Source organism: Canis lupus, chromosome 37 (assembly GCF_048164855.1).
Source record: "Canis lupus baileyi chromosome 37, mCanLup2.hap1, whole genome shotgun sequence".
Lineage (NCBI taxonomy): Eukaryota > Metazoa > Chordata > Mammalia > Carnivora > Canidae > Canis > Canis lupus.
In genome coordinates this window covers 5776531-5790400 of record NC_132874.1, presented here as the reverse complement: position 1 = coordinate 5790400, position 13870 = coordinate 5776531, and the positions used below count along the sequence as shown (strand labels likewise).

The 13870-nt window shown below is 40.7% G+C and overlaps 1 protein-coding gene across 10 annotated transcripts in view; it reads left to right on the top strand.

Moving 5' to 3' along the window:
- Positions 1-11714, top strand: part of LOC140626332 (uncharacterized) — a 591342-nt gene extending 579628 nt beyond the window's left edge. For 8 of the 10 annotated variants that reach the window (XR_012025526.1, XR_012025519.1, XR_012025521.1 and 5 more), the window contains 3 exons: positions 1663-1749; positions 2246-2348; positions 3195-11714. The gene's annotated coding sequence lies outside the window, so the exon portion shown is untranslated. The other 2 variants (XR_012025522.1, XR_012025523.1) reach the window with 1 other exon arrangement.
- Positions 11715-13870: the final 2156 nt, after the last annotated feature.

Here is a 13870-nt window from a genome sequence, read left to right as displayed (position 1 = left end):
GAACATGCACCTCTTCCTCTGAGGAGAGTGCTGAGAGTCAATCCTCTTTTTGGCTTTCTTTTCAGCTTTATTTGAACAGTACCTGCTGATGCTGGGGTTCCCTGTGACAGGGAAGCTTCCCATTCTGTAAGTGGGGAGTGCGCCTCCCTCTCTAAACAAAAAGTTGGAGATGTTTGAAAAGTTATATCATACACCAGTGCCAGGAGAGGGCCCAATGTGCATCTCCTGGAACATACAAGCCCCAGATTTAAAGGACTATGATCTATGATGTGGTACAGACAATAGGGACACAAAACCCAACAGTCAAAGAGCTTTGCCAAAAAAAAAAAAAAAAAAAAAAAAAAGCTTTGCCAGTCCTGTGGGATAAAACGAAAGCAAATGCCCCCCTATCCACAAACCTATAATATTTTTCTTTGTTTTTATAGGAATTGTACAACAGAGTAATTAGCTAAACTTTTCACTTCAACTCATTATATTAGTGTGGACTTGTTGCCTTTTTGATTCTATTAAAAACAGACAACTGGAGTATTTGTAGACTATAGATACAATGGAGTGCTGACAGTGTTTTGGCAAAATTTCTTTAAAGATCATTTAGTTTCTAATCATTATAAAATAATCCTCTGAGTAAGGCAGTTTTACATATTAAATTCTACAATTACCTGTTTGTAAAATTTACAGGCAGTAAAATGGGAGAACATCTGTATTTAATATTTCTTTAAAATCAAGTTGTAACTGATGTTTCCAAGACCACCCACCTGACAGATGAGGAGGTATAAAATGGTCATAAAATATGACTCTAGACCCAAATAGTCATTCCATCACTCATGCTCACCATTTTGCTTTTTCGATGGAACTCGAGCTCCTTTCCTCCTTTTCCAAGAATTTTCTACTCAGAAATAGGTCTAAGAGGGGGCCTGCACACATTTATCCACTAAGAGCAGCTTTCGCTGCTTAGAATGGCCCTGTGTTGGTCCTCCACAGCTGTGCCATTGGTATCGCTGTCCTGGGCACCATCTTTTGGAAACTACTGGCCACATTGGAGATCTCACTCTGTCATGGAAGAATGGCCATGGATAGAAGCACTCCTTCATCCTGCTGCCTAATGGTAGACTACACCATTAGCCCCATCCTGGGTTGGGGCATGGCTGTCTCTCATAGCGCCATTGGGACCACATCTCTTCCATCACCATTCCTCAGAAATATTAAGACTCTCCTCTCCCTTTGTATGGTCAGACTCTCCAGCTGGATTTCATATGAAATTCCTCACACATTCAGTCCATTTCCAGGGCTCCCATCCTAATTTATTTATTAAATATCAACACCATTGGTCATACAGCAAGTTAATGGAAGCTTTACCCTCAAATTTTAAGATTAATGAAATGAGATCATTCAGACTTGTCAATACAAACCAAAGCCCCTGGGGTATGTGGAGGTTTATAAGGACACGCTCATATGGAGTATTTTAAGGAAAACCATTTTCAGACTGCCCACTTCCCCGTGTTCTCTTTTTAAAATGTTTCTCTCCTACAAGGCATTTATATCTGAAGACTCAAACACCAGTCTTCCCACCTCCCCTTTCAGAATTGCCCTTACCCTGTTTTATAAAGAAAGGCATGCCTTCCCCTCACCCAGAAGCTTATCACTGTGCAATGTCCCCCACAGCGTCTCTGGGATGCCAGACAAAAAGACCATTCGAAATACTGTTGTCAACAACAAAGCCTTCTTTGATCAAGACACCATGGGCTCATGGTAAGTCTTCATGTCCTCCTGTCTTATATTCATTTCTGTTAAATGTATAGCTAAAAGAGTTGTGTTTTGTGGCAGTCTGAATTCACATATATGGTGGAACAGAATGGAACAGTCCTGGACAGTTTTCATCCAGTGGCCTTTTGCCTTCTTTGCCTGGTCATGTACCCATGGACCTCTACTTCCTATGGAAAGAAAGCCTGTACATTTGCAGTATGGTGAGGCCTAGCATGAATTCTTACAGTCTCTTCATTGTACCTCTGGACTCACGTATCTCCTGTTTATTACATCACCACAGCTCACTGACTCTGCAATTTGAGGCAGTCCTCAGTTCCATTTCTAAAATGCCCTTCAAATCTTGCCCATCGTGTAGGGCTGGAGTGAGGATGAGTGGAGACGATGTTGGGAAAATATTTCAGAGAAGACCAGAACAAAATAAATGCTTAAGAAATGTTTGTTTCATAGCTAAGCACACTTACGATTTTTTTTTTTTGTGAAGTTACAACAGGGGAGCATCCTCAGGCAAAACCAGCTCTCCAGCTGTGGAGTGAACGCAGCCCTCTCCAGAGAGGAGCCTGGCCTCTGACCTTGTTTCCTGGGAGGTAATCTCTAAGCCCTTAGAATGTTTTGTCTGAGAATAGTTGTCAAAAGTTGACGTTGAGAAAAGTGCTTCTGTTTACCTGGAGGCCTTTGGCTAGCCAGATGGTGACAATGCAGTTTGGAGTGAAAGCTTTGGGCCACACCAGCAGTATGATTTACAGTGGGGTTTGCATCATACATGAGCTGGAGGCGCTGGAGACTGAGTCAGCCGTCTGGACAGTCAGTGATGCCTAGGTGGTAGGGCCCCAGTTAAATCTCTACACACGGAGGCTTGTGTGAGCTCTGCTGCTTGGAAACACTCTATGCACATTGTCACACATCAGCACTGGAAAGGTAAAGTGGATCATGACTCCCTGGGGGTAGGAGAGCCAGAAGCACCACATTTCATACTTTCTTCAACTCTGCTCCATATCCCCTTTCCCTTGGCTGATTTTAATCTGTATCTCTCAGCTGTGATAATCATAACAATCAGTAAAATAGCTTTCAGCATTACCCTAGGCCAGAGTGTAACCAAAGACCTTCTAGCTGATTATGGAACCCAACAGCAGTCTTACAGATCCCCAGACTTGCAATTGACTCTTGTCAGAAGTGGGCGTGGTCTTGTTCATTTCATAATGTATCTAGATATCAAATCCCTATATCATACACTTGAATCTACTTCAGTATTGTATGTCTACTCTTCAATAAAATAAAAAATGGGTGTGGTCTGGTGGACTTCTCTCTATTTTGCACCTGCAAAAGGACTTTTTTCTTTGTACCCATAAGGCTTGATGTTTGTGTGTTGGTTAACTTGGATGCTGTGATAATTTGTTTTGGAACTTAGTAATTAATTCTTATCTTCCAAATAGGGACACATGTGGAGAAGAATTACTTAATCTGACTGATAACCAAGAAGGAACCTACAGACACTCCTGCGTTGTTGTGAAGTCCGTTGATCTCAACCTCAGACTGTGGCTGTTGCTCTTTATGCAGCTCTCTTGCAACTTGGCTTGCAGTCAGCACCACAGGGTGTTCAATATGGAGGAGGAACTGGGTTATTTTAGACAAATCAGGCTCTTATTACTTCTGTTTCTCTGGAGAATCCTGACTATTACAGGGGTGGAGACTCCTACGCATCATCTCAAGTTTATAGTTGTACGTGAACTGGATCTAGCCTACTGAACTAGAGGAAAGGAAAAAAGAAAAACAGAATGTCTGAGGGTGGAAAGTTGTTTATAGAAAGAATGTTTTTCTACTTCTCCTAACATCCCTTGTCCATTCCAGTCATCCTGCCTGTATGAAGATGATTTATTAGGAATATATTGTTCCTAATATGTTCCCAGTAGATTGTTTCTTCATGTTCTAGAAAGGATATATTTGCTCTCTCTCTCTCTCTCTCTCTCTCTCTCTCTCCCTCCCTCCATCCCTCCCTCTCCCTCTCCCATTCTCTCTTCCTCTCTCTCTTTTTCTTCAAAGATTTTATTACTTAGGGGCATCTGGATGGCTCAGTCAGTTAAGCATTTGCCTTTGGCTCAGGTCATGATCCAGGAGTCCTGGGATCAAGCCCTGCATCAGACTTCCTGCTCTGCTCCCTCTGCTCCTCCCCCTGCTTATGCTCTCTCTCTCTCTCTCTCTCTCTCTCGTTCTCTCTCTCTCAAATAAATAAATAAAATATTTAAAAAGGAAAAGATTTTATTTATTTTAGAGAGAATACATGCATGCGAGCTGAAAGTAGGAGCAAAGGGAGAGGGACAACCAGACTCCTTGCTGAATATGAAGCCCAATGTGGAGCTCAATCCCATGACCCTGAGAGCATAACCTGAGCTAGAATCAGAGTCAGACGCCCAACCAACTGAGCCACTCAGGTGCCCCTGGGTATAGCCAATGAAATAGCAAGAATAGCCAATGAAAACAACTCAGAAAACCTAGTGGGAACTTGTAACCAAAATTTAAGGATGGCAGTAGCAAACTACTATGAATTACTCACCATCTTCCATATGATGAATACAATTCATATGTTATCTCACTTGGTCCCCATCACAACAATGTACTATAGCTATTATGTCTCCCATTTAAAGGTGAGGAAGCCAAAGTTCAGAAAGGGTGGCACTTAGATAAATAGTATGGATGGACATAGGACTGGCAGCTATGCTCTCAGATTCTAAAGTCCCTGCGAAACCCTGTCTACTGTGTCATGGTGTGTGCTATGTTACAGATTCTTTCTAGTCAAGACTCAATGGAGGGTAGGGTTTATTGGCCCAGCACTTTGAGATGCACAAATGGTAAATAGTGCCCGCTGCATGGATGGAACTTTGTCTTGACAAGTGAATGGAGACTCCCAGGCAAGAGAGAAAACACCGCACAGGACAGTGAGGACATAAGCTGCCCCCATAAGCCTGGGTGGTCATGTCCGGAATCCTACATGGAAGTTATGTATCATGGATACTTGTTTGCAAGAGCAGGATAGGGTGGCAGAGATGCAGCAACTTGACTCCAAGTCTAATCTGAGTTCTAATGTAACTGCCCTTTGATTTGAGAAATTTATCTTCTCTAGGCCTAAATTTTCTTACCTATGAAAAGAAATTAGATTAGAAAATCCTATACTTTTGGGACGCCTGGGTGGCTCAGTTGGTTAAGTGTCCGACTCTTGCTTTTGGCTCAGGTAGTGATTTCAGGGTCATGAGATCCATCCCCATGTCTGGCTCTGCACTGGGTATGGACCTGCTTAACATTTCTCTTTCTGCCTCTCCCTATGTCCCTCTCCCTGTGCCCCTCTCCCTACGTCCCTCTCCCTCTTTAAAAAAAAAATAAAAACAAAAATAAAAGTAAATAAGAAAGTCATTCAGCTGAGTTTTATAGGTACAAATGAGGAGAAAACATTCATTAAGACTAAACATGTGGGGTACCTGGATGGCACAGTTGGTTAAGCATCAAACTCTTGGTTTTGGCTCAGGTCATGATCTCAGGATTATGAGATCAAGCCTTGCATCAGACTCTACACTCAGCACAGAGTCTGCTTAAGAATCTCTCTCCCTCTGCCCCTCCCCACACTCATGATCTCTCTCTCTCTCTAAAATAAATCTTTAAAAAACAAAGAAAAGAAAAAGAAAATACTTTACTTTTGCAAAGATTGTGCAAACCTCCATATAAAACATGACCCCAAGCTGAATTTTGTGGTTTTCTCAAAAAGAAAAATATAGATTTGTTGTGCAAGTTCCCTGTTGGAATCACTTACACTCCTCATTATCTGCTCTATCTCACTGTGTGTTTTTCTAGATTTGTTTGAGAAAAAAAATCCTCAGTAGAAACAATCACTCTACACTTATGGAATACTGTTTTCATCTCCTCAGTCTTCCGTTAAAAAGCCTGAATTATAGTCAGTGTAGTCTAATGAGAGAAATTATTTCAAAATGTCAGTATGTCACCTTGAAGAAGTTTGCCAGTTTAAAAATGGGTCTTGAAGTATACAGAAGAGGCATAATTTGCATACTTTTGTTTCCTGCACCAGTGTTTTTCCAAATAACACATCTGTCCTGTCTCTATTTGCCTGAAGCAACTTAGAATGCATACTCTCTTTGCAAGAGAGAATTAATAATGCATCAGGGAACTTTCATCTGGAATAGCAGTTCAGATTTAGTCCAGTCAGCATCTAATCCAAGATAATAATATCATAGTCTCTGGGAGAGTGGAATCCCCATGTAAATTGCCATCAACATCAATTTTATACTTTAGTTTGACAATCACTCATTTAATGTATGCTATGAGCAAGGACCCATGCTAGATGAGGAGTATAAAGTAAACCCACTTCTCTGAGATTCAGTTTCCTCATCTCTGAAGTGCTTATTGTTGTAATATTTACCTCAAAAAGAAAGAAGTTGATGTATTTAAAAATACCACTTTCTGGCATGGTAGAGATATTCAATAATTAGTAATTTCAGTGCAGCAGATGTAAGCCCTTGTTGCCTGGAAGGAACTGAACATGAGTAGTGAGAATTAGTGTTGTCCAAACAACTAACAATAATATAAGCCAGAATGTGGTCAGTGAGATTAAAATGGCAAGAATGAAATTGGGATACGTGGAGGGAGAAGAAAGTACTTTTGTTTAGAGAAATTAGGTAAAAACATTTATCATGGCAGTGCCATTTCTTTTGGTCCTTAAAAGATTAGGTTTTTATGTGCAGTGTAAGGGTGTTTGATATAGACTCACCTTCAAATATTAGCCATGATCAGGATAATATAGCTAGCAAGCTGAACTTCTATGGAAAAGCATCATAATTGTATACTAAGAAGTAGTTTCAAGAGGGAGGTCTTTAGAGCAAATGTATTTACAGTTCTGCCTTCAGATCCACCTAATACTCAGGCACTAGAGTTTGGGTGGGGGAAAAAATAACTCATTGATTTTAGTCAATTGCAATTCATCTGTGAGATAGCACCTAAAAACTCATTGAGATTTCACTCTGCGATAATAAAATTATGTCACTCAACAAACATCTAATGAAGGGCTACTGCATGTGAAGAACATACATCAGTAAAGAGTACACCCCTGGCCATTGTGATCTCAGGGCTTAAATTTTAATAGAATAAACAGAAATGAAATTATTTTCACAGTTGAGTGTCACACTGCAATTGTGACAAGTGTCAAGAGGAAAAAGCAGACACATAACAAGGGGGCCTGAACTCATGTCAGGGTCAGGGGAGGCTTCGTTGAAGAAGTGACTTTTGCTGAGAAAGATATTTGGGAATTAACCAGGGGAAAGAGAAAGTCTTCCAGGTAGAAGAGACAACATTTATAAAAGCCTTTGGCCAAAAATGAAAATATAGAAGGCCAAGATAAGATACACCAGGACTGAACCTCAAAGGAATTCAGTTCAGCTGGTAAAACTTGATATCTCAAGTCAACTAGATGATTAATATAAAGTGGAATGTGGACAGTGCTGTGAAAGAGCTCAGAATAAAGTTTTGCAGAACATAGGCAAAATTTCCATTTGCCTGGGGAAGTACGTACAAATTCACCAAGAAGATGATATTTCTTTTGGATCTTTAAAGAAAGATCTGGTTCTGGCAGGCAGGGTTAGGGTATTCTCAGTATGCAAAGACCAGTTAGTGGAGGATAAGAGAACAGTAATTTAAATTGTTAAATTAAACAGAGAGCTAGGAAGAAAATCAGGACAGTGTAGGAACATGGTAATTAAAGGGAGATAGTATTACAAAGAGAGAAGGGTTACAATATGGAATGGTTTGACAATGTTCAAATAAGATGAGGCCTGGGGACATCTGGGTGGCTCAGTGGTTAAGCATCTGTCTTTGGCTCAAGTCATGATCTTGAGGTCCTGGGATCAAGTCCTGTATCAGGCTCCTCAGAAGCCTGTTTCTCCCTCTGCCTATGTTTCTACCTCTCTTTGTGTCTTTCATGAATAAATAAATAAAATCTTAAAATAAAAGATGAGGCCTGAACTACATTTACTATATGAACTGTATGTTATTGGTAAACTTAGTGTGAGTAGACATAGCTGTGAGTGTAAAGTGAGTAAATGGAGACAGCTGATAACAGCTAAAAAACCCAGAAATGTAGGATTTTAGTGGCAGGATCCCTGTGATGTTCATTTTTTGTATTTTTAGAAAGACTCATTGTGCAGTAGTCATGTAGTAGTTATACAGAAATTAATTTCAGTTGTTGGATGGATGAATATTTGGGAAAAGAAAGGTTAATTATTTTAGAAATGGGACAAGACTTTGGGGAAAGAGTTGATATTGTATTAGACTCTGTCTCTAGCAAATTACTAACTTTGTGACCTTGGGCAAGTCATTTAACCACTTTGAGCCCTACTTTCCTCACTTACAAAAGGAGGATAATGATAATTGATCTAATTTCCCAAGAGAGTAGATGAGTGTGTGAAAGTATGAAACTACATGATTGTGCTGTGTAGACTGTGGCGTGCTTACATAATAAGAGATATTTTAGTATTCAAATGATTAGAAGCTATGTTGGGGACTGATGAGGTGGTCAGCTCATTGCTTCCCCTTCCTGGACTGCATTTCCCAGGAACTCTGGCCCTGAAACAGTCATGTGTTTGAGTTTGAGCCAATGACGTGTGACCAGAGGTTGTCTATGGCCCTTCCAGGACTCTGTTATTGAAATCTCCCGCAGGAGCTCTATAGGAGGTTTTTTCTGCGTCTACTGGAGTGAACTTGGAAGATATATACTGATGGATGTACAAGCTCTTACTACCAATTTGGAAAACAATTTGGCATGAGCTTCAAAATTTGAACATTCTCATATCCCATAATCTGCTATTGTACTCCTAGGTATATTTGCTCTAGAGAAACTTGTAAATGTGCCTTTAGGAGACATACATGAGTGAGTTATTGTTTGGAATGGATAATAATCCAAACTGATAACAATACAAATGTCTTTCAATAGGAACTCCAATGTCCATCCACAGAAGGATGGAGGAACTCCAATGTCCATCCACAGAAGGATGGAGAAAACAATTTATATTCACAAAAATTAAATAACGGTGTAAGAGCACCTCACTATACATAGACTACATTAATGAAAGTAAGAATTAGAATGATAGGTGAAAAACACATCACAAAGGAAAATATATACTGTGGTAAAATTGTGGAAAAAAAATGAAAAAAGAGATAAAATGACAGGGCCGAGCAATATACTTATCAATGCTGTATGCATCTGTAACTTTTTCAAAAAGAGGAAGGGAATTGTATAAAGCATCTGTTGCCAAAAAAACACTACAAACAACCAGCACAAAACTCAGTGACTTAAAGAGGCATGTAATATTTATATAGCTCACAGTCTGTTCTGTTCATCTGATCTTGCCCATGCTTGACTGACTTTAGCTGGGCTTCCTCATGCTTCCATGGGAGCCACAGGTTGGCTGCGTGGTTCTGGTAATCTTGGCTGGCACATGCTCTTGGCTTGGCTGTTGACTGATCTAGGATGTCCGTGACCTAGTGCGGCATAGCTCTGCTTTACATGCCTATCACCATCCAGCTGGCTAATATGGCCATATTCTCATGACAAGGCCCAGAAAGAAAGAATAAGCAAGCACAATAATTGCTTGTGCAAGGGCAGACAGCAATATGCACATGCTTCCAAAGCTCTGCTTGCATCTCCTTTGCTTACCTCCTATTGGCAAACACATGTCATATTACCAAGCCTAGCACTGAAATGGGAGGGGATGATGATACTATCAGACAAAGGCCCTAGAAGGACACTAATGGGGCATATTAATACAGTCAGCCTGCCTCAGAGACTCATCACAGAATTCAGGACCCTGATGGCCACTCTCAGGAAGGCAAGAGGTAGAAAGAAGAAACACACGGCCGCCATTGGTGATACTCTAGTCTCTAAGTGAGGTAGCAGTTCTATTACTTTTCACTTTATAATTATGCCTTGTAGCATATATGTATATATATGCACATAATATATATACTTGTATATATATGACACATATATATATAATGTTTACCTTTTATAAGTACCAAAATGCCAAAAAAATATATGTTTTCAAATGCTGTATTTATAAAATACTGGGGGGCGGGGGTGAAGCTTTTTGGGAAGTCCAGTGGAAGATGAGACTTCTGGATTCTCCCTGTGTTTTTGCAAAATGGGATATTAATTGTTGCTTTTTAGCAGAAGATTATGACTCTGACAAAGAAATCACTTATTAAATGAAATTGAAGGATAAGCTTTGTCACGGTGGTGAGAATAATTCTTTCTTCTAGAGACCTCAGATCACATTTCAACATCGTAGAAAACACACATTTATTCTGCTCTGTTTTTCTCCCTTTTATTCTGTTTATTTTACTCCCGGAACAAAGATAACCACAGCTTGTCTTCGAAAGACTTCCATGTGAGTGTGAAAGAGGGTCGAATTTGGAACAAGCTAGAGCTCAGATAAAACTCTGATTTTTTTTTTTTTTTCAAAGTGTTTCTCAATTGGACCCAGATCCCGGACCTCCAGGGTTTGATTCATTCATCTTAAGCTGGAACAGTGTTTTTTCACCCCTCTCCAGAAGACTGGGAGATTCACTTTAAAAAGACACTGCTGCTTTTTTTTTTTTTTTCACATCACAAAAGAATTAATGTTTGCACGGCCCTTTGAAGATGTGGTGTCACGCATGTGCTATTATTAATAATAAACTACAGATCTGCTTCACACCATCTGAAAAACAGGGCTGTGCCACCATGAAAGAAGGCTTATTTCAACCAGCTCGCCATTGTGCTTAGCCCAGATCCAGATCCGCTTCAGACTGGGGCTTGTTCCAGAACACGGGGAAAGAAAGGAAGCAGCTGGAGGGAAACAAAACAACATATACCAGCCAGCCCCTTAAAGAAATAAAGAGGAGGCTTTTAGAACCATTAGAGGTCAGTGCCAGCCACTACAGGCATCTTGGCCACCCATGGGTGTGGGACTCAGCACCTGCTGGCAGGGGGCTGATGGATGTTGTGTTTGGTTGTGCAGGCGATCCGAGGAAGGCACACACTCCCGGGGTCGTGAGCCTGCACAGACCAAAAAGAGAGGTGCTGGTCACAACCTGTTAGGTTCTATCAGCTAAGTACACTGAGTAGTTCTGTTTCCCTTTCGTTTCTGAAACCACTAATATTCCCCCAGTAGCTTTGTGCACTTACAGGCTCCCTTTGCATGGCTGGGTTTGAGGAAGCGGATGTGAAATCGGGCCTACTGTAAATACCAGTCCAGTGGAGACGTCGGGACAGGTTTTGCTTGGAGAGGCAAGTACAAACACACCGAGCTGAAATGCAAAGCATGGACTTTGTGGACTCTGCTAGCAGCGGGGACACCCGTTGACACAGGAGCCAAAGGAGGAGCAGATCTGAAGCTGGGTCTGTTACTTCTGGTTTTGAACAAAGCATCTCTGCACCTGTCTTCGGTGGTGGCGATTCTTCACTCATTCCCCTTGTTTCAACCTCCCCTTGGTTCTGCTTGTTGGTGAGCTGGTGACTCAAAATGGACTGCAGCCTTCTTTCTGAGTTACAGGGGTTTGCAGGAGGGGAAAGTATTTCTTGCACCGTTTTGGGCCCTAACACAGAAGGTGTTGTATTATGAAAAACGGAGCTGGAGAGAGAAAGAGAGAAGGAGCAAGCAGAAAAAGGCAAAAATACAAAACCCGAGGAAATCAAGATCATGCTGTGCAAAATTGTTACAGCTGTTTCTGTTTTTATTGGCTGTTTCTTTTGGCTTCACTTTTCAAGCAACTGTGGTTCATATGGGCAGGAAGGCATAGAGCATGGCCCAGCTCTGGGGCGGTGGGAGGACACAGGACCGAGCAGGGAAGGAGTGAGAGGAGGGGCAGGAGCTGGGTGAGGACGTTCTGAATTTCGTAGAGCACTTGGAAGGGATCCACATCAATGCATTTCTTTTTTCTTTCTTTCTTTCTTTCTTTCTTTCTTTCTTTCTTTCTTTCTTTCTTTCTTTCTTTCTTTCTTTTCTTTCTTTCTTCTTTCTTCTTTCTTTCTTTCTTTCTTTCTTTCTTTCTTTCTTTCTTTCTTTCTTTCTTCTTTCTTTCTCTTTCTTTCTTTCTTTTTCTTTCTTTTCTTTTCTTTTCTCTCTTTTCTTTCTTTTCTTTTCTTTTTTCTCTTTCTTTCTTTCTCTTTCTTTTTTTTTATAATTTTGTAGAAGCCTTTTGCAATAGAATTCAGATGCACTTAATGGCAAGCTCTTAAAAGCATCCCATCTCCCTGGCTGAATCAGATTAGTGGTCCGTTTTAAGGCTTTGTACTACCTCCTGGAAATGACGTTCCCGTATCTCTGAGGAAATAAAGTGTCAAGATGCATCCCTTTCCTTCTCCTCGACTGTGATTCACCTAGACCACTGTACAGGGCTGAACATAAGGAGAGTGCGTATTTCCCCTGGGGGACTCTATTTCTCATGCTTACAAATGGAATGAGCTCTATGGCTGCTCACTGACCCTAGGAGGATATTGGGATACAGCGCCCCAGGGCTGGGGGTGAGCTGCTCGCCCACCTTATTTCCCCTGCCTAGCAGCCTGCTGGAAGGTGAGCCAGAAAAAAAACCTGTGGAAAAGCCCACAATTTCTCACTGTCTTTCTTAAAACTTCCTATTGAACTGGTAATTAAAATGACATTTTTAAGGTGTATAAAATTGCTTAGAGTTCCTGAATTTGATAATTTGATGCTATTCTTAACCACACTTGTCCCCCCCTCCACACACACACACACACACACACACACACACACTGAACCACATTCATTCTACAGACTCTAAGGAAAGATTATTCTTAAGGCAAATAGCAAGTCCCCAAATGAGGGCACATTGGTGGGAGAAGGGGAAGATATGGAATATCACAAGGGAGAAACTGTTTACTTAGGTTTGGCTTTGTAGTGAGAGCAAAACAAAATAGGACAAAAAGGCGATTCATGATAAATACCTTTATCCAGTGATACATTGTTGTGTGCCCTCACATTAAAAAAACGATCCAATCCAATGAGCCCAGCTATAGAATGAAGGGCCAATCCAAAGCCCAGGGCCCAAGCATTGGTTCTGCTTTGGAGCTTCCTTGGCTTTTTTGGACTGGAATTCTGGCTCGGCTGCAGGAGGGCAAATCATAACCTACCCACCTCAGCGTGCTCATCTGAAAATGGAGCTGCAATGTGAAGATGGATTGATGAAAGGCGGCAAAGCACTGGGAGACTATAAAACCTCAAGTAATTGCGAACATTAAATCTAATAGCATCTAATTAGGTGTTGAACGTTGTGTCTTGGTCTTTTTTTTTTTTTTTTTGTCTCGGTCATTTTGTTACCTCAATGCAAGAAAGGGTTCCTTCGAAGCTCCTTCTGTTTATTTTCCCAAGGAGGCCATTGAATTACCTGAAAAATGGCAATTTGAACTAACATTGTGAGTTTTTGGGATGTACCAATGCTGCTTCTGCATTATCTGATTTCATCTATTCCTCATTTAACCTTTCTTCTTACGTATTAATAATGGTTAGCAGCCCATTGTTCTCACCAAATATTACATTTGTTTAGAACTTTCCAGTTCCAGCAGAGTGTATGCAGTATAGGTAGAATGAGGCCGGCTGTTCCTCAAAGGGGGTTCACTAACCTCTTTGAACAGGAAAAAGAGTGATTTCCTGGATTAGTGCTGCCTAAAGAAAGCTATTCTCTGGTTATCAAATAACAAAATTGTTCCTTATGAAAGACAGTAAAAACAAACAAACAAACAGACAAATCTTGTATCTGGCACTAATGCTCTGACTTAATGTAAGGGTAGGTGAAATTCCTATGCCTCGAGTCTTGGCCACAAAATGGGTTGGTAGGGCTTGATTAGAAAGAAATTCTTTCCTGAGAATCCTGTGAAATTTAGACATGGAACATCAAATCTCAAGCACCGGATGTTCTTGTTTGCACTCGACAGTGATATTCACAAAAATTAGACAAAATAATAAATGAATTTCTCTGTGTTTTCAGTAAATGCAACAATGAGCTTCATCATCTTCTTTTTTCTTAGAATGGCTCTTTGTGAAGACTTATGGCTTTATAC